This window comes from Strix aluco, chromosome 1, assembly GCF_031877795.1.
Source record: "Strix aluco isolate bStrAlu1 chromosome 1, bStrAlu1.hap1, whole genome shotgun sequence".
In the NCBI taxonomy this organism is placed as follows: Eukaryota; Metazoa; Chordata; class Aves; order Strigiformes; family Strigidae; genus Strix; species Strix aluco.
Window position 1 is genome coordinate 30,493,768 of NC_133931.1, and position 18,210 is coordinate 30,511,977.

Consider the following 18,210-nt stretch of genomic DNA (forward strand, 5'->3'; position numbering starts at 1 on the left):
AGGCTGAGACAGTTGGGGTTGTTCAGCCTGGAGAAGGGAAGGCTCTGGGGAGACCTTATAGTGGCCTTCCAGCACTTAAAGGGGGCTACAGGAAAGATGGGGAGGGACTCTTTATAAGGGAGTGTAGTGATAGGACGAGGGGTCACGGTTTTAAACTGAAAGAAGGAAGATTTAGATTAGATATGTGGAAGAAATTCTTGACTGTGAGGGTGGTGAGGCACTGGAACAGGTTGTTCCAGTGAGGTTGTGGATGGCCCCTCTCAGGAAGTATTCAAGGCCAGGTTGGATGGGGCTTTGAGTAACCTGGTCTAGTGGAAGGTGTCCCTGCCCATGTCAGGGGGGTTGGAACTAGATGATCTTTAAGGTCCCTTCCAACCCAAACCATTCTGTGATTCTATGATATTTTTGAATGGGTAAGGATATTTTCTCTGAATATATTTGCAATATACTGCTGTGAGAGGTTGTGACTGAATGAGTTCAGAAGAGGTAATGCATGCAAATACTTCAGATGATTTCACATTGAAAAGAATTTAAATATTTACATTGTGTGTATTATTTTGAAGAAATAATTGTTATTATTGAATACATACCCTACTGCAGAATCCTGAGCACTCATGGTGAGTTGCAAGCTGCATATAAATCATATGGTTTTGAGGTTGAAACTCACCCTCTATTTTTTTAATAAGCTTCTAGTCTTGTTTCATGCCTGGGTTCCTATGCACTTTGGCAACACAAATCAATAAAGTTTTCTTATGTTATCATTACTTAAATGATAAGCATTTGTAAAGCACAAAGGCTTTAAAATTCTCAGATAAAATTTGACTAATAAAGTAAATCCTTAAAGAAATGTTACTGCTCTAAATGTAAATAGGTGAACACATATTGGAAGCTGAAGTTCACAAAAACCAGAGGACCTCCTCCCAGAGTTTCTGCTGAGATACAGATATGACCAAGCTTGAGTGGTCTGCTCTGTTCATTAAAGCACGCTTCTACTTCACAATCTTACTGTTTTTACTTCTTCATACAATGGTGCAAACAGAAAATATGGGAAACTCAAATTTATAGCTTCAGTAAAAAGCTACAAGGAGGCAATGCTCCAAAACAATTTTCATAAGTAATTGTCTTTTTATGCTATGATTGCTACATATTTCATAATGAAACTTCACACATATGTGTCTAGACATGTAATCTCCCTCAATATAGTAAATATAGACTGTACACATATACATTCAAAAAACACTACATTGAAAAAAAGTTAAGTAGGTTGGCAAAGTCAAGGAATACAAAGTTAGGAAATGACAGAATTTAGGAAATTACAAACTCCTATTATTTGAAATTACTTCAGGAGTTTGATCTGAGTTGCAATACTAATCTAATAATGTATTCCTACATTATCTTGCAAATATATTGTAAATGTATATTTATTTTTTAATTTTAAAAAATGTGTTTCTGCTTTAAGCATACTTTCTACAGTGTATTTTGAGGTCTTGTTTTTCTACAGAATATGAAGTTGCTGTTAATTGATATGATCATTAATAGATATTATATTTACTCTGTTTGGTAAGATAATGTGATCTGTCCTGATATGTATCTAATTGTACAAGGTATCAATTTCTGTATCAATTTACTAATATTGATGAACTATAAAATAAACTATAAACTATAGGCCAGTATAGTTTATTCTTGCATTATTATTCTGGTATTCTATATATTCTACTAGAAAGTAACCTCTTGCGAGAATGTAATTTTTTTCTTATTCTTTGCTACCATCAGAAACAGAACAATGAGCTAGCTGGACCTTGAGTTTGACCCACTACATCAGCTCTTTTTCACTTTCAGTATACCAGAAAAAAATATATACCAACTCATTTACTAGGAAAAACAACATTGCATTTTTTATATTAAATCAGATCTTTATTATGCCATTATCAGAATCCCTGATTCAACAGGTACCAGACTGTCTGTTCTATTGAGTTAATGCCCTGTTCCACATTTATATCAGAAATGCAGCCTATTGCATTGAAAACAGAAGCCTGGTCTTGCTCCCAATGAAATCAATAACAAAGTTGTTATAGACTTAATTACAAGACAGGGAGTATCCTTGGATATAGTTACATAGGTACACCTTCTACATAACATGGTACACTCTGTACTATTCAAAATACATGAGACTGGAAAAGATAGACTTTTATGAGGAAATTTCATACACAATTTCTCATCTTTAATATTAAAAAAAAAAATCAAAATAAGAAATTATGTTCTCAGATAAAAATCTATTGTGGTGGAATCCAAATGGGTTCACGCCCAAACTGTTGCAAAACTGCAAGTCAGAGCAGTACCTGACTCCCAGTTTCTAGGTGGGCTCAGTCTTGCTACAAGTTACACATAGAAAGCCACACATTTTATGTTCAAAGTGCACCTGATATACCTTTTCCTTGGCATATTTACTTAAATTATCTTTCATATATGAATTATCTTATTGATGATGATGGCAACTTTCATTCAGCCTTGTTTCCACCATAATTCTGTTTTCTGGGCCAAATAGAGATTGCCATCATATACAGTAATCTATATTCTGCACACAGTAAATCTTTACCATAAAGATGCTGAGGTAAGTCAGGCCTTTAATTCTGTATTTAGTAGAGCTGGCCAAAATTCTCTTGACTTTCAAAAGTACTTATGCTTGTTGCTCTGTGTGAGCAGCAGTTAACAGGCAAATCTTGCTTTGAATTTCACAGATGAAGTCTAATACCAGACGATTAATGTAATTTATTTCAAAACTTACACGTTACATGTAGCATCCAATACCATGAGATACATTTTATATCACATGTATTTAAGTATCATATGTCACAAAGTATTTCATTTGAAAGAGGGGAGTTTATAAACATATGTAAAGAGTACTACCCTTTCAAGAAAGGATCAAAGCTTTCCAAGTTTTCAGTAGGAAGTTCCTAGATTCAAAGGTGCCAACTCTATTACTCCACTTCTATAAAGATACTTTATTGACGCACTGCAAGGCTGTAAAAAATAATAGCAAACAGCTGGTCATAAAAGAAATTGATGATTATGGATTATACTGTAGTTACACTTTGAAGTGAAATAGCAATTGCTACATGAAATTATTTTTTCGCACTCTGAAGAAGATAAAAGTTGCAAAGCAAACTACAAAGTTAAAATACATATTTGTGGCAGAGATGATAGGATGGTAGAACTGAGGAAAGGCAAAGGATTTGAGTCAGTCCAAGGAAGTCTGATTTGAAAAATATTTGCTTCAGATCCATTTCCACAGCTCCTTCTTCATCTTACTTGTGTGGGCAGTCTTACTGACCTCACCAGCACCAGTGGCTTCAAAATATCTACTTACGGGAGGAAAAAAGTCAAATTTCTCCCCTTTGCAAATGACTCTAAATTCTGAAGCATGAAATGGATTGCATTATATTTCAATGGCAGTTGAGGATGAGTTTCAAATTGCACAACTTCTGTTGTATTATCAGCTAAAGTTACCTAAAGTTAAGGTAGGCTTCCCTTAATTGACCTTAAATAAGACTTAAGGCTGGAAAACATAGTCTAAATTTCAAAGACATATGCAGATTTCTGCACCAGTGTTACCTGCCTTAAAAAAAATAAGCTCCACCTCAGACCATAAGTTCCTGAAGGTCCAGGGAAGTCTTCAGTGAACCCTCCCCTTTAACAAACTGCAGGGGAGTGATGTGCCAAAAGTAATTACCTGGTTCAAGCAGCCACAGATCTCAGTATGGGAAATATGTGTACCTCACCAAGTTGTCCCAAAGGGCTCCTTCAAGGTGCCCACTTTTCGTAGAGACTGCTCAGAGACCCGAAGTACCAAGTTTAGGGGCTCTGAGTATCCTGCTGAAAACAGAAACCTACTATTCAAGTGTGTGACTTAAGTAAATTGGGCACAAATAAACAAAATCTAAACAAACTATAAGAACAATACCTCAGGCAGACTTCAATACCAACTAACATTTAAGGTTTCTAGTCAGGTAGTAAGACAACAGTCAATTGCATCAGTTTAGAGTGTATCTTTCGAGAAAATGTAAAATTAAGCTGTCCTACATGTTAACAAAATTTAACATATCCTTAAACATAAAATCCCTGAAAGAAGTAATTGTTTTCTTGCAGTTTTATGTACTGTATTTTTATTTAATAGCATGTTCCCATTTGACCTATTGCATTTAGATTTGCACAATACCTAATAATTTTGTCTATAGTACTTTTTTAAAAAGTCTTTTTAGGATATAAAATTTATTTCAGCCTTTTGGACCTGATTGTTCTGCTCTGGACCTGTTTCACCAGCATCTGTATATCTGAATACCTGTTCCATCCAGAATCTGTTGAAATCTAACACCTTTCTTCACTCAATTACCATTGATTATAGTACATAATAAGTATTTGGGAATTCCTAGTATTTGCCATTTAAAAATTAAGTCTGGACTTTTTACGTACTGGCTTAGTGGCTTTGTTGTATGAGTCAGATTGGTATAGGGGAGCCATAGGACCAATTTAAGCTCTATATTTAAGAAATACCTTCTTAGAAAGACCAATTACTGGACCTGCCCTTTCTATTAACACTCTGAAAACAACCTTGTCAGGTAGATGGGATTCCTGGTGGGAACGGCTGTGAGGTGGCAGGTATATATAAGGAATGAAAAGACGTTTGGCTAAAGAGTCCTTTTAATCTGAGTGCTTTTCCACCTTCACAGTGGCTGGCCTTCCAGCTGGGAAGAAAAGCCAGATGCCAGGACCAAGCCAAGTGCCAGACCCTCATTGAGTAGTGCAGTCCCTGTTCCTTGTCTGTCTGATAGTCACACTGCACAGAAAAAAATCAGATTGCATTTTTTACCCTGGTGGGAGTATTTGGTCTACAAAGCTGAATAATACACTGCAAATTTCAAACTAACTGAAAGAATTAGGAATAGTTTTTAATTTATACTCTTACTAAGATGATGAGGAGAAAGAAGGACCCCTGGAAGTAAAGCGTTGAAAGAAGGGAAGGTAAAAAATAAACAAATAAAGACCAGTAGAAAGTCTGGTTTTGGATCTAGATGAATAAAACTGAAACAAATTCATGTGCACGCTGATGTAAAGGGCTCACCTTGGCTATAAAAGGAATGAGAAACCTAACCCTTTATTTTGTCTCACTCATGAAGTATGAAACCATTCCATACTTTCATAGTTAAAGAAGGAAATCTGCTTTACTAGGAGGAAAATAACACTACTTCAAGGACAAGTTACATGAATAGCATCATGTTATAATATGTGAGAAGAGGGCTACATTTTGTTGTTTGCAAGATTTTAATTGTTCTGGTTTCATTCCTTAATTAAAAATAGAAATGAGTAGTGAAATATCTGTAGTGCTGATGAAAGTTAAGGTGGTGGAGAGGGAGAGTGGCCTGAGCCTGAGGTGAAGGTGAGGAGGAGCGGGGACTGCAAACATCCCCATTGTCTGGAGCCTTAACTGAACCGCTGGGGATTGTTTTCTCCATTTCTATTGCTGTCCCTCCTCCTTCTCTTTCTACTCCTCTCCCCTCTTCCATCCCTCTCCTACTGCTTCCTTTTCTTTCATCCTTCTGAGCTGTGCCGACGCCAGGGGAGAGGTCCAGAGCAGGAGGGAAGGTCCAGCAAGTCTGAAATAAAAAAAATTACAAATAAAAGATAAAAAGGATCCAGAAATTCAAAGGAACACACCCCACATTTTAAAATATACTTTCTTCTGTCACTGCAAACCAGTGTGACATGGGTCTCTATGGCAGGGCTGATTTTGATCTTAAAAGGTCTGAAAGTGAAAAGTAGCCAGTCTTATTCTGATTATAATGAATATTTACAACATTCATTAATATTTGTGACCAAGTATCAGGAATTTCTGAACCCATTTTAAAAATTCTGAGATGAAATGTCACACTATATAGGATGTTAACAAACCAAAAAAATAAAGTGGCATTCCTGAAATAGCTTATTTCCTTAAACAAAACTGTAATTATTTTTCTTGTAATCTCTCCTTTCACAAGCATGTTCCTGAACATGTATTCTCATTCAGGGTCCCTGGACCACCTACTCACCCAGAGCAGCTGGCAGAGTTAGACCCAGCTATATCAAATAGCAGAGTTTGGCTTATATGCCCTACTCTCATTGAGAAATCTAGTTGTGTTCATCTATGTCCTGATACTGTATGGTCATGAGAACATTATATTCCTGTGGCAACACTGTGCTCCTAACTCTGAGCTGAGACTGAAAAAGTGAGTGAAAAAGGAAACGTTATGGTGCATAAATGAAACAGGGAAAAGAGGAAAAACCTTCATCAAGTCAGTAAAGGGTTTTATCCTTGTAAATCTGTTTTATGTGAATACTGCTCAGAAAATGCATTTTTTAGGGACAGTACAAAAACCTAAGGTAGAAATATAGATACATTGCGAGGAACAAAGATGAAGGCCAAGTGGTGGTGAAGTGTATAACATGTGCTATGATTCTATGATCCTATGACACAGTAGCTGCAGCTAACAATTTATAGTCCCCAGAGCATATTACTACACTTATCTGAAGCAGTGATTTCAGAGTGCTGAGAACTCCAACTTCTTAAGTCCTCAATTCTCACAAGTCCGTAAGATTTCTGAATCTGTACAAACCATTATAATGTGGCTGTTAGAGCTCATAGCTGCATCTTACTTCATCATAGTAGTAACACTATGGTATTTGTCCAATTAACTCTTACTACACCGAGTTCTGTGCTTATTCCTATTATACCAAACAGTTAATTTCTAATTTTGATTCAGTTTTTTTTCAGTTTCATACTATGCTGTCAGTGAAAAATATGGCCTTTGTGAGCAGCTTTGATGACATTTGTCCAGGCACTCAGATAATGCTGCTCTGAGAATAAGACAAACCCCATGGTGGAAATATATACACTATGTTCACATATTTCAGTACCTGTACAAAATCTTACAGAAAGCCCAAACACATATTGAAAGAAATAGCAGAATTCGAAGTTTGTGGAAAAAGAGGATAATATCATAGCATACTGGGAAGTGACACAAATTGGCTCATGCTTTTACATCCTGCTACTCACAGTGACTTGGGATGGATCTAAAGGAAGTCACTGAAGTAAACTGTTTAGGAGCTGATTTATACAAAGCTTAACACTCAGTGTTATAAAATTCCAATCTTCTCTAGAAAATTACCTGAGACAGGGAAAAATAAAAAATTTCCCTGGATTTGAACATCTGGATATTCAAAACCACGGGTTTTACTGGAATCTTTTTTAACAAGCATGTACATGAGGATATTAGCAGCATGCCACTAATAGCTAAATATTTAACCTACGTTGCCTGTATCACCTCAGTTCACAAACTTGATCAAGTTGTAGGATTATATTATAAACAGAAAACTGGGTGAAGCAATGGAAAAGAAGTGTGACATCTTGGCCCCAACAGAAATCTTTGGGAATTTTATCATAGTCTAGAACTGATTCAAAATGTTTAGAAAGACATTTGCATTTCTGTAAAAAATTACTGCAGAAGTTGAAAAGAAATTCAAGTAAAAACTTAAAGCCATGAAGATTTTCGTGGACAAAAAATAAGTTTTCATCCAAATATTTTATTAAGAAATTAGTATTTCAACAGATGGGGTGGGAAGAATGAGATTCATCTCCTCTAACTTCATCCATTAAAAAGTTAGTAATCTAGTTTAAATGTCCCATCTAGGTTCTCTCTCATGAGTGAAAAGAGAGAGGCATTTTATGAAGGTTGTTCATCTCAGCTATCCATAGATGCCTCTCATGGGATATAATCTGTAATTCTCTGAAGGTGTCTATATATCTCCATTGACTACAAAGCCTTGAGCGACTGTGTTAGACTTCAATGACTAACTTTTAGATGGCTAAAATGATGACTAGCTTAGCTCTGAAAACCTATTTTTTAAACAGCAAGGTTAAGTGAGATGAATTGAGCCTTTTGTGTGAATCACTTTATCAAAAATCTACAGGAAAAAAATATTTTGACAGGAAAATTTGACCAGTATATGTATCACTGATTTTAATAGGACCATGGTTTAATTTTGCACCTTTCTGTTTCTACATCACCCACCACAGCTGGTACATGCTGATGAATGGTAACACAGCATGCTTTTCTCATAAAATAATAAACAATAAAAATGGCATCAATGTCCTGATGAACTATTCCCCGAAAGCAAAAGTGACATAACATCAAAATTTAAATGTAGCGTCTCTTTTAATTGTGCATAATATACACTAATTGTCTACAACTTACAATTGCACAACTAGAAGATGCTAACCTCTTCAGAGCCAATCTTGCAGTTGTCCCATTTACAGAGCTCCCATTTAACTGGAAGTTGTATATGCAGGAATAAAACATAATTACATCCTTCTTCTTCTGCAGTTTGAAAAAAAAAAAAAGTGGATGTGAATTTATACAGTAGAGAGTACACTGTAGAAAGTACATTAGAAAACTGACCTACTGTGAAACATCTCAAGTGTTGAGTTCTACCCTGTGAAATCAGTGGCAAATACAAGATGAGAAATGAGATAACAGCACTGATATTTTTGTTACTTAGAACACAGTATAATTAATTCCATTCATCAGTACCAAAACAGGAAGTTTTGTTTTAATTATACCTTCAGGGTATCTATTTCATAGACACTGCATGACAGTTTGCACAGCACATTTTTAAATGTTATATAACTCCTATCCCAATATTTATTGGGTGAAGGATCTTTTGATAAAATATTGTAACTAGGTAGAATTCCTTTTCTTTTATAAAAAGTAACTCTGCATTACGGATAAAGCTTAGAAGCATGATGTTGTAATTACTAAAAGCACAGTGTTTCATTGTAAAATGTCAGCGAGTTACTATAACTCCCTCTACCCACGGAAGAGCTGTTAGCATTTGGTAACCCCTGAGTGCAGGCCTGGCATGCAAAAATGCACAAAACTATTTTTGTTACATGAATGCATTTTGATTTTTTGCATTTGATTAATTCATATTGTTCTAATAAAGAGGATGCCTAGGGTAGTGCAAACATTTTAGTACTTTTGAACTCCATTATAACACAACCAAACAGAAAGAACGACCAGCATTGTCAATATCATGCAAACATAATTCTTTGAGACTGAAACTCCATCTCTTAAGTCAACCTAAATATACCACATGCAAGTAATACATGTGCAGTTCCTCTTCCAAATAGTAAAGTTACCACTATTTACCAATATGTGTCTTGTATCTATTTGACACAGATGCTGTTCAGCTTCTCTGCAAGACTCTCAGCAAAAATGGAGGCACCTTTTTACTGAATGAAATGTGTTAGTGCAATGTTTTTGTACAGAACAAATTTAGCCTTGCTTCAGTCAGGTGAAGAATTCCATTAATATTTGATTTGTGCCATATAGCCCCTTTTTGTTGACCCTGCACAACACAAAGCACATGCCTGACCTAAGGGAGGATCTTAACTAAAGCAACCAATGTGACTGAACAGGCTCAAATAAAGGCTGTTGGTATGGGGCGCAGTTGGAAGACTGAGACCTGACTTTCACCAAGTCATTTAATAATTATTAAGGTCAAATAATTATGCTTGGATCCTTTATAGTTTCTTGGTCTTTAAATAATAATAATGGCCTGTACTGCCTTTGATAAGCTATGGCTGTCTAAGGGACCGTAAGCAGTTCTCAGAGAACCACAGAACTGCCCATGCAAAGTCTCAGCTGTTTTCAGAGCTTCCCATTGACTTGGTTGCTCAGAGACTGCACATCAGTAGAGCCAATAATCACTGACATCAGGAGAAGGCCACCTGGGAAGGGCCACTGATATAAACCAAATTTACTCAGAGCTTTAGGTATTTTGGGAGAAAGACTCATGAGTGTGCAAAGGAAAAATAAAGAGCCTGGTGAGTGTCATTCATATTCCACCATGTTCATACCTACTGTTGGTCATCACTCATATGAAAGCCACCTCTGCTTCTTCAAACCTCTACCAGCCAAGTCAGAGTAGAAATTATTGTTTGCTACCATAACCATGAACGAACTACACCAGAGCAAAAAACTCTGTTCCTGAAACTGAAATGTAATTGCAGAAAGGTTAAGCCCTGACATCCTGGCAGACCAGCCAGCACGCAAGGAGTCTGGGTTGGATGCTGGGGAGACACTCGGAGGAGTATCATGGAGGCAATGTAACTCTGTAGCTTTTGTCAAGTGGCAGTAGCTAATATCGGCGTGTACAAATTTACTACACAGGGAAAGTTAAACTGTTCATTCTTAAACAAAATTTTTGGTTCAGCCCTAAAAGATAATTAATGAATGTAAGATTTCCGCTAGTTCTCTATCACACTAAAAACATCTCCAAAAATATCTATCTATATGATTCTATCTATTCATCTACCTATCTTTCTATCACAGAATATCATAATGATAGAAACAAATTAATTGTATTTACACTAAGCAACCTGAGATTCACTTAATAATTTGAAGGTCTACTTGATTTTTTGTTTTAATTGTTGGCAGATGATTCATTGAGATGGAAAAACACACTTCATTGTGCAAAAATAAATTTTCTTAGAAAATACTTCCAAAACCTCAGTATAAATGCTTTTGAAGGATTAAATACATTATAGAGATTAGAGTGTCATTTTGAAACAGGAAAGAGTAAAGACAAGAAAAAAAATGGTACAAATTATTCTAATGTGTGTATATGCAAAGCAACAATCTTCAAGCCATTTTACTTCCTTAACTGTTCAAAGACCATAAAATAATACTGGTACCTTACAAAGGTGAAAATGTTACATTGTAATCTTCATACCATTTAAAAGTAGCATTTTGTTTTCTTCTGTCAGTCTAGATGGGAGCTTAAGGAAGTTACAAACTGAATGACTATGTAGACAGTGTCACAGAACACATAATTTTTCATCAGGAAATAGTCATCTTTAGCCTGCTGTTCAGAAATTCTATAAGTACTTAAAACATAAAGGATTCAGCTCCCGAATTTGACAGAGCACCACATCCTCTAAGAAGACCAAGGGAAGTTAAAAACATTCATCTGGGGGCAGAACTATCAGTCTTTACAATCCTACACTTTAAACACTACTAAGCTTTTTTATCTTTTTATCTTTTGAAACCCAGAAGGCAGGGAATGAAGAAAATAGGAAAAATTACACTGTAAAAGAGAAATAAACTGCTTTTAGAATAATGCTTTAGAAGACTAGAGCACTAAGGTATAAGCAATCTGGGAAGAAACTAATAAGGAAAAGCTATTTTAAAAAGCATTGTAGCCAACTTTCACATTTATTCCTGATAGAAGACAGTCCCCGATACAGCATTGCCTCAAGCCCATTCAGGTTCCCCTGGCTGATATGAATACAAAATACTAAAACAATAAGTAGAAGATTCTTGGGAGTTTAACATCAGAGTGTTGCAGGAGAAATTCCTCAGAGTACTTTGCCATTACGTTCTAGCAAGAGAAATTGAGATTGGTTAGGCAGAGCAAAGGGAAGGTCTGCACAGTGCAAAGCCTGTTCCAACAGCAGAAGGCATGTCCACAAGCACAACTCCGGGTAGAAACATTCCGGCTGATGTGAGAGCCACAAACCAGACTGCCATGTTTGCAACTGAAAGCAGAACAGACCAGCTTGGGCAGAAGAGGATTTGAATGCCGCTGCCTTGTTTCTGCTGCAGCATGACTTTGGTCAGAGCCAGTGCTGGCCACACGATCGGGAACCTCTCCCAGTAAGCCCAGCAAACATGAGTGAAAAGGGGCTGTGACTGCTCTCTAGAAATATACTCTGAAGAGGAGCAGACGTGGAGAAGGAACCTTACTGTTTAGGGACAGCACTGACACAAAAATAAAGGAGCGTAAACTGTCTGAGAATAAATTTAGGATGGCAATGAGGTTTCTAACAGCCTGAATAGTGAGGCTCTGCCTAACCTTCAAAGAGGTGCAGTGGGAGTGATGCCCCAGCTAAATTTAAACCAGAGCTTGCTGAATCTGAACAAAATAAGACGACCAGTCTAGCATCACAGCAAAACAGGGTTGATGACTCCACAGGCCCCTCTAGTCCTATTTTCTATGTAGAAAATGTGAGAAGATATGCTTCTGTTGCCAGTTCAGGCCACTACATCAGCTAAAAACCTGTATTTATGAGTCAGCGCTCTGGGCACTATAAAGTTAGTAACTTCTGTTCACCTGTTCATTCTTATTTGCTAGTAAGTGTTGTTAATAGCAGTTAGTTATGAAGAAAGAAAAGAAAAATTGCTTTCCAAAGCTTTCAGTTTACAAACCTTTACAAAGGTATCTTAAATTCCTAAGCTCCCCTGAATATCGGAACAGATGTAAAGAAAAATACATGTCATTTAAGTCCGGATACTCATCTCTTTCAGGAGTTATGGTAGTACAAGTCCATCTCACACTAAAGATAAGAAATGTAATTGTATCATCACTTGTAGAAACAGTGCTGCAATTCTTAGACAAAATTTTTATTAACCTCAAAAGTACAAAAGGGCAATTGTCTTTTACATTAACTATGGCTTTCCAAACATGCTTTCAACAGCATTAGTCATAGCATAACTATTGAAACACCAAGCTGGAACAGATTCCACCAACCCAAATCCTATTGTGCTCACATACTGCAGGAGGGAGAGGTATCCTCTTTCAAAATTAGCTCCTTTATTCCTATCTTAAGGTCCCTAGGCCGTTTGATATATACGAAATCACACCTCAGATCGCTGCAAATGAAATGTATGTATATTAATTACCATGCAGCTCAGACAACAGGTGTTTTGTAGATGAAATCTGGGTGCTGAAAACAGTGCACTCCTAAAACTTTCTCAGACTTCAAAATAAGACTAGGTGAGCAGGACTAGATCTTCAGTCAGCAACTATCTGTACAAAATTACTCACACAACACACCTGCAATATTAAAAGAAAGGACAAAAGGAACGTAATTCTGGAAACTGCTAGCCTAGTTACTTTATTTCAGTGCTTTAGCAATATCAAAAATATTTTGCTTACCGGCAGTTCCACATAATTTAATGAAAAACTTTAAATTAAAAATAAGGAGGGATGGAAATAAAAAGAGGGATGGAGAATAAAGTTTCAATCACTCTTGTATTTTAATGGCTTGTTTCAAATTAAAGAATATAAAAATAAGCAGGCTGAGTCTTCTTGAAATGTGGAGCACTGACACAACAGATCGTCGCTATTTCAGAGAAGTCATCATAATCTATCATGCAAATATCTAGACAGTGTTTTCTAGACACATGGATTATTGACCCCAATATACTGCCAAAAGTATTCCATCATGTCAAAGCAGAAGTAGTGCATAAATATGTTAAACATTTTTATTACATTTAAGCTGGAAAAAGCCACTGTAAATACTTAATAGTTGTGTTTCTACAGAGACAAATGAATGTATTTATTTTTCAACATGACTAATTGCACGAGAGAATGCTGAAGACTTCTTATCCACACTTTCTACTTTAAAGGAAGCTGTTAAGTTGCAAGAATGTAAATATAAGTGTTCGAAGCCTCAAACTTCCAAATGCATTTGTAGTTCTACGAATTATTTTTGCTTATACCACAGTGAGAAAAGAAATATATCCCCTGTAACTTACTTTAGTTTCCGCATCTGAATACACAGCCTATCTTTATAGTCAGTTATAGATCCCAAAAAGCTGTTTATATAAAATACATTAAGCAATCTCATCACAATAAAGTAAACAACAGAGAACACTGCAGATCCAAGCATTCAGCACTTCAACCTTCGCATAATATTGTACTATATCTCTTTCTGGGAAAAAAAAAAAAATACGAAAAGAAACCTGTTAACTGGAAAAATCTTTCCAAATTGTATTTTAGATAACCAATATCCTGTCTCTACATCAGGGGCAGCCTCTGTTAAGCGTTTAAGTGCTCTCAATGAAAAGTAACAGTTTCTTCTCCAATCCTGAACTCTCAGTGACCGTCACGGAAAGTAACAGTTTCCCATTCCCTGTCAGCCAGTGGCATTAATAATCATCAAAACAAAACGAAACACCTTCAAGCAAATATCTGCTTCTGATTAATCTCCATCCCAATGAATTAAATTCATAAGAGGCAACCTGCTGCCTTGTTTATGCCTTTTTAATATGAGGAGCAGAAGTTGGATATAAGGGTTTTGCTGCCCTTAGGGCTACGAAATATGCCTCATGTGGCAGTGAGCCAGCTCTCCAAGGGAGCCTTCTTTGCTGTTTCTCTCACAGCTATTTTCTAATGGATAATTTTTAAACAGACACACACAAACACACGAGTTATCACGATACAGGGCCAGGGTTTTTGGTTTTGTCTAAAGTCCTGTAAGTATTTGTACTCATAATGAGGATCTCAAGGTTTCATCAGTTTCGGTTTGGGGTTTAGTTTTTTTTTTTTTTTAAACGGGAAAGGTTGGGGGGGGGTGGGGGGACGGGGGGGTGGGTGTCTGGATATTTTTTCCCCAGCTGCCTTCCCCTCTATACAGTACAGCACATAAAACACCTCTCTTCAGCTTAACCGACCTAGGCTCAATTAGTGCAACATTTTGCACACATCCAAGCAATCACGAGGCAGAGATATTTAGTTCAGTCCTCATGTGTATTGCACAGAAACCTTTAGTTATGGGTGGAAAGAGATTTCTTTTTTAAAAAAAAAAAAAATAAAAATCTCACAATGTAATTTACACAGCGTGGAAACGCCTACAAGGAGATGAAGTACCTGCACTGGGGAGATGTTCAGTTGTTCACTTCATCTTCCGTTGACAAGGAAACCAAACCGCACTTCATTCTCCAGGAAAACCTTCCACTGCCATCATTTGAAAATGTATTTATTTGTATATATGTATATATCTATCATCATCATCATCATCATGATAATAATAACCATCATAAAATACTGCTGGCAAAAGAATAAAAAAGTCAAGGTGCAAAATATGCAAAAGTAAGGATCATCTCTTTGGCTTTCTGTTTTGCTTTGTTATCTTTAAGGAGGAAAAAAGTATTTAAAAATGATAACTGTAACATGCTGCAAGAAAAGTTTCACATTATAAACAGGCATCAAAAACTGAAAAAGAAGAAAAAAAACCCCTGCTGATTGCACTGAGTGTCAAAAAAAAAGGAAACAATAACAAAAATAATAAAATTAACATCTTGCTCTGTGGCTTCCACCAGTATTGCAAGATTACAAACTCTGTGTAAACACTGCTGTGAAATGCATTTGCAATTCCCATCTCTTTACAAAAAAGAACCCCTTAAAAAACACCCAAAAATAAAAATAAAACAACACCAGAGAAAATACTCTGCAAAAAGAGTTAGAAACATGCCTTTTCTCTTATCTTTAAAAAATAAGCATCATATTTCACATCGCTTTTCCGTGCCACAACAAAACCAGTTGCATATATAGATATATAGCTACTAAATGTATATCAGTTGTTGCTGGACTGGCAAGTCTGTATTATTAATATTATCATTTTTCATTCCCAGTGACTCCCGGCCCCAGCAGCACCTTTTGCTCACAGTTTAGTAACCATCGCATGCTAGGAAAAAAAACTTGTCATCAGCAAAAGATCAAATCCATTTAAACAATAATCAAAGAGGAAGAAAAAAAAAAAAAAAAGAAGAAAAAACCAAAAAAAAACCCCCAAAAAAACCAAAAGGAAGAAAAAAAAAAACAGGACAAAAAAAGGAGGACAAGAATGTCAGCGGAAAGGTACTCACCGAGCGGGAGTAAAAGGGAGGAATAAAAATGAGAGTTACTATAAAATACAGTATGGCGGTGGAAGAAGGAATGAGGCGCTTTTTTTTTTCTCTCCTCTCTAGTCTCTGCCTCCGGCAACCGCCACGTGATCCGGAGCCGGGCGGACTCGCAGCCGGGAGGGCGCAGCGGCGGCGGCGGCGCCGGGCGCGGACCCTGCGCGGACCCAGCCCGCCCGAGCCCGCCGCCTCCCTCCTGCGCTCCGCACCCGCGGCACGGCGGCGGCCCGGCCTCGGCAGGTGCCACTCGCACACGCACTCGCACACTCACTCACTCACTCACTCGCACCCAGGCGCGGGCACGCAGCCGGCTGCGCGGGCGAGGTGCGGAGGCGGGCGCGTCTTGCGCGGCAGCGCAACTTGCTCGCCGGCGCTGCGCGAAGTTGCCGCCCGGCGCCGCCCGCCTGTTGCCCTCGGGCCGGGGCGGCCCCGCCGCCGCCCTCTGCCCCGCCGGCCCCGCCGGTGCGGCGCCGCTCGCCCCCGGGACTGGGGCGGCCGGCGGGCGGAGCGCGGAGCGGAGCGGGGCCGGGGTCTGCCCGGGGGGGGCGGTGTGCCGTGCCCCGGCCCCGGTCCAGCGCCGCGCTCCGTGGTGTGTGCGCTCGGGTTACCCCCTCCTGCCGCTCCGGCGGGGAGGGGGGGGGGGGGGCGGGGGGGGCTGTGCCGGGGTGTGCCCCGTGTGCGCGCACGCCGAGGGGGAGCCCCGCCGCCCAGCCCGCCGTCTGCAGGGGGTGCCCGCCGCGATGCCCCGCGTGTGCACGGGGGTGCCCTCTTGCAGCTCCGGCTCAGCGTGCGCGCGCGCGCGGGGGTACCCCGGCAGGCCGGCAAGGCGCGGAGCGGGGACCCCCTCCCGCCGCTCCGGCCCAGGGTTTGCTCACAGGGGCGCCGCTCCCGCCGCTGCGGCTGGAAGGGGGGGGGGGGGGGTGTCGTGCGTCGGGGCTCCCGTGCTGCCACTCGTGCTCCGCGTGTGTGCGCCGCTCGGAGCGGGTCCGTGCCGTGCACTGGGGCGGGGTCGCTGTGCCACCCGTCACGCCTGAGCAGGACCTGTGCCCCCCCGTCCCCTGCCGGATAGCGTTTCACGTCTGGGGCTGGGGAGAGAGGGACAGGTGCCAGCTGTCCCATCCATTATGTCCCTCGTTTCTTGGCCTCTGCCCTGCTTCATGGCCGCTCCCTCCTCCCGTCCTCCCAGTGGCAGGGCTGTTGCTCCCCATAACAAAGTTATTGGCCGAGGTGGGAAGGAAACAAGTGTTTTAGGAGGGGGGCACACCCGGGGGCGCGCTCCCGGCAGCAGTCCGCAGTGGCAAGCAGCGTGGCGCAGGGCAGGGGGCTCTGCGGCTGGGTGACCCCGGTGGCACCCTCCCAGGGCACCACAGGCACCTGCCCGCAGCCTCCTCATCGCGGTGGAAGTATTTGGGGCTGGGCCCCAACGCACACAGGGGCGGCCCTGAAGCAGCTCTAGGTTTGGGCTGGTGGCAGCTCTCTCCGCTTGCCTTTAACAGACAAGAAATCTACTGGAGCAGGCTGTATGCTACTGTTGCTGAGAGTTTCCTCAAGATGCTCGCTTTTCCCTTTTTAGCTCTCCTCGCCTGTCTCCTTATTAACAAACACAGCAGTCGCAGAGAGCGGCGGCTGGGGCTGCGAGCAGCTTCGCTCTGGCTCCAGCTGAAGCAAGACCTGCGCACAGCACTGCCAGGCCCCAGCCCGCTGCCTCGGCTCGGCCGGCAAACGCTGTGGCCTCACTCCACTGGCCCCCAAAATGTTCACAGCTAACAATCTCCCCAAAAAATTTACTTAATCACTGCTTCAGTAGTAGAAGGAAGAGCAGCCAGAGGCATCTGTATGAGATAAATTAATAGAGGACTAGAAGTGTGCATCCATAAACCAGGTGCTGTGATGGGAGGGAACGATGTAGGCAATACTTCCCCACTCCCTCCTCCCCCCTTCTTCCTCACTCACTTTTTTTTTAGAGCCCCTCTCTTTTCATCCGGGTCAGGAGGCAGGAGATACAGTCAGGTTATTACTCTATAAAAATTACTCTGGCCAGTGAGAGGATGCCCTGCTATATAAAAGACTGGTGAGGGCACCAGCCTGCCTTCTTCACATCCTCACACAGCGCTTTTTCCCTTGCCCTGACCATTTCTTTCTTTCTTTCTTTCTTTCTTTCCTGTCCTTTATCTCTTCCCCAGTGTTTCCAGTAAATGAAAAGAAATGCTCCCTTTCTTCTTTACTCTCAACTTCTTTTATGAAGTTTGAAAAGAACACTGGCCGAAGTTTAAAAAATATATATAAACAGTTACATTTTCTTACTTGCTTTTTATTTTGGCACTGGGCTTGTTCTGGCATTTCATGCCAGTTCTAGTTGTTCTCCTCCTGCTAAGTTTGACTCTCAGGAGTAGAGGTGCACATCTGAGAAGGTTTAAAACAAACAAACAAA

The 18,210-nt window shown here is 40.0% G+C and overlaps 1 protein-coding gene across 8 annotated transcripts in view; it reads right to left on the reverse strand.

The window, feature by feature from the left end:
- RALYL (RALY RNA binding protein like) overlaps window positions 1-16,371 on the reverse strand; it is a 408,271-nt gene extending 391,900 nt beyond the window's left edge. For 4 of the 8 annotated variants that reach the window (XM_074816704.1, XM_074816648.1, XM_074816665.1 and 1 more), the window contains exon 1: window positions 14,746-16,371. The gene's annotated coding sequence lies outside the window, so the exon portion shown is untranslated. The remainder of the gene's footprint in view (window positions 1-14,745) is intronic. The other 4 variants (XM_074816674.1, XM_074816683.1, XM_074816688.1 and 1 more) reach the window with 3 other exon arrangements.
- Window positions 16,372-18,210: the final 1,839 nt, after the last annotated feature.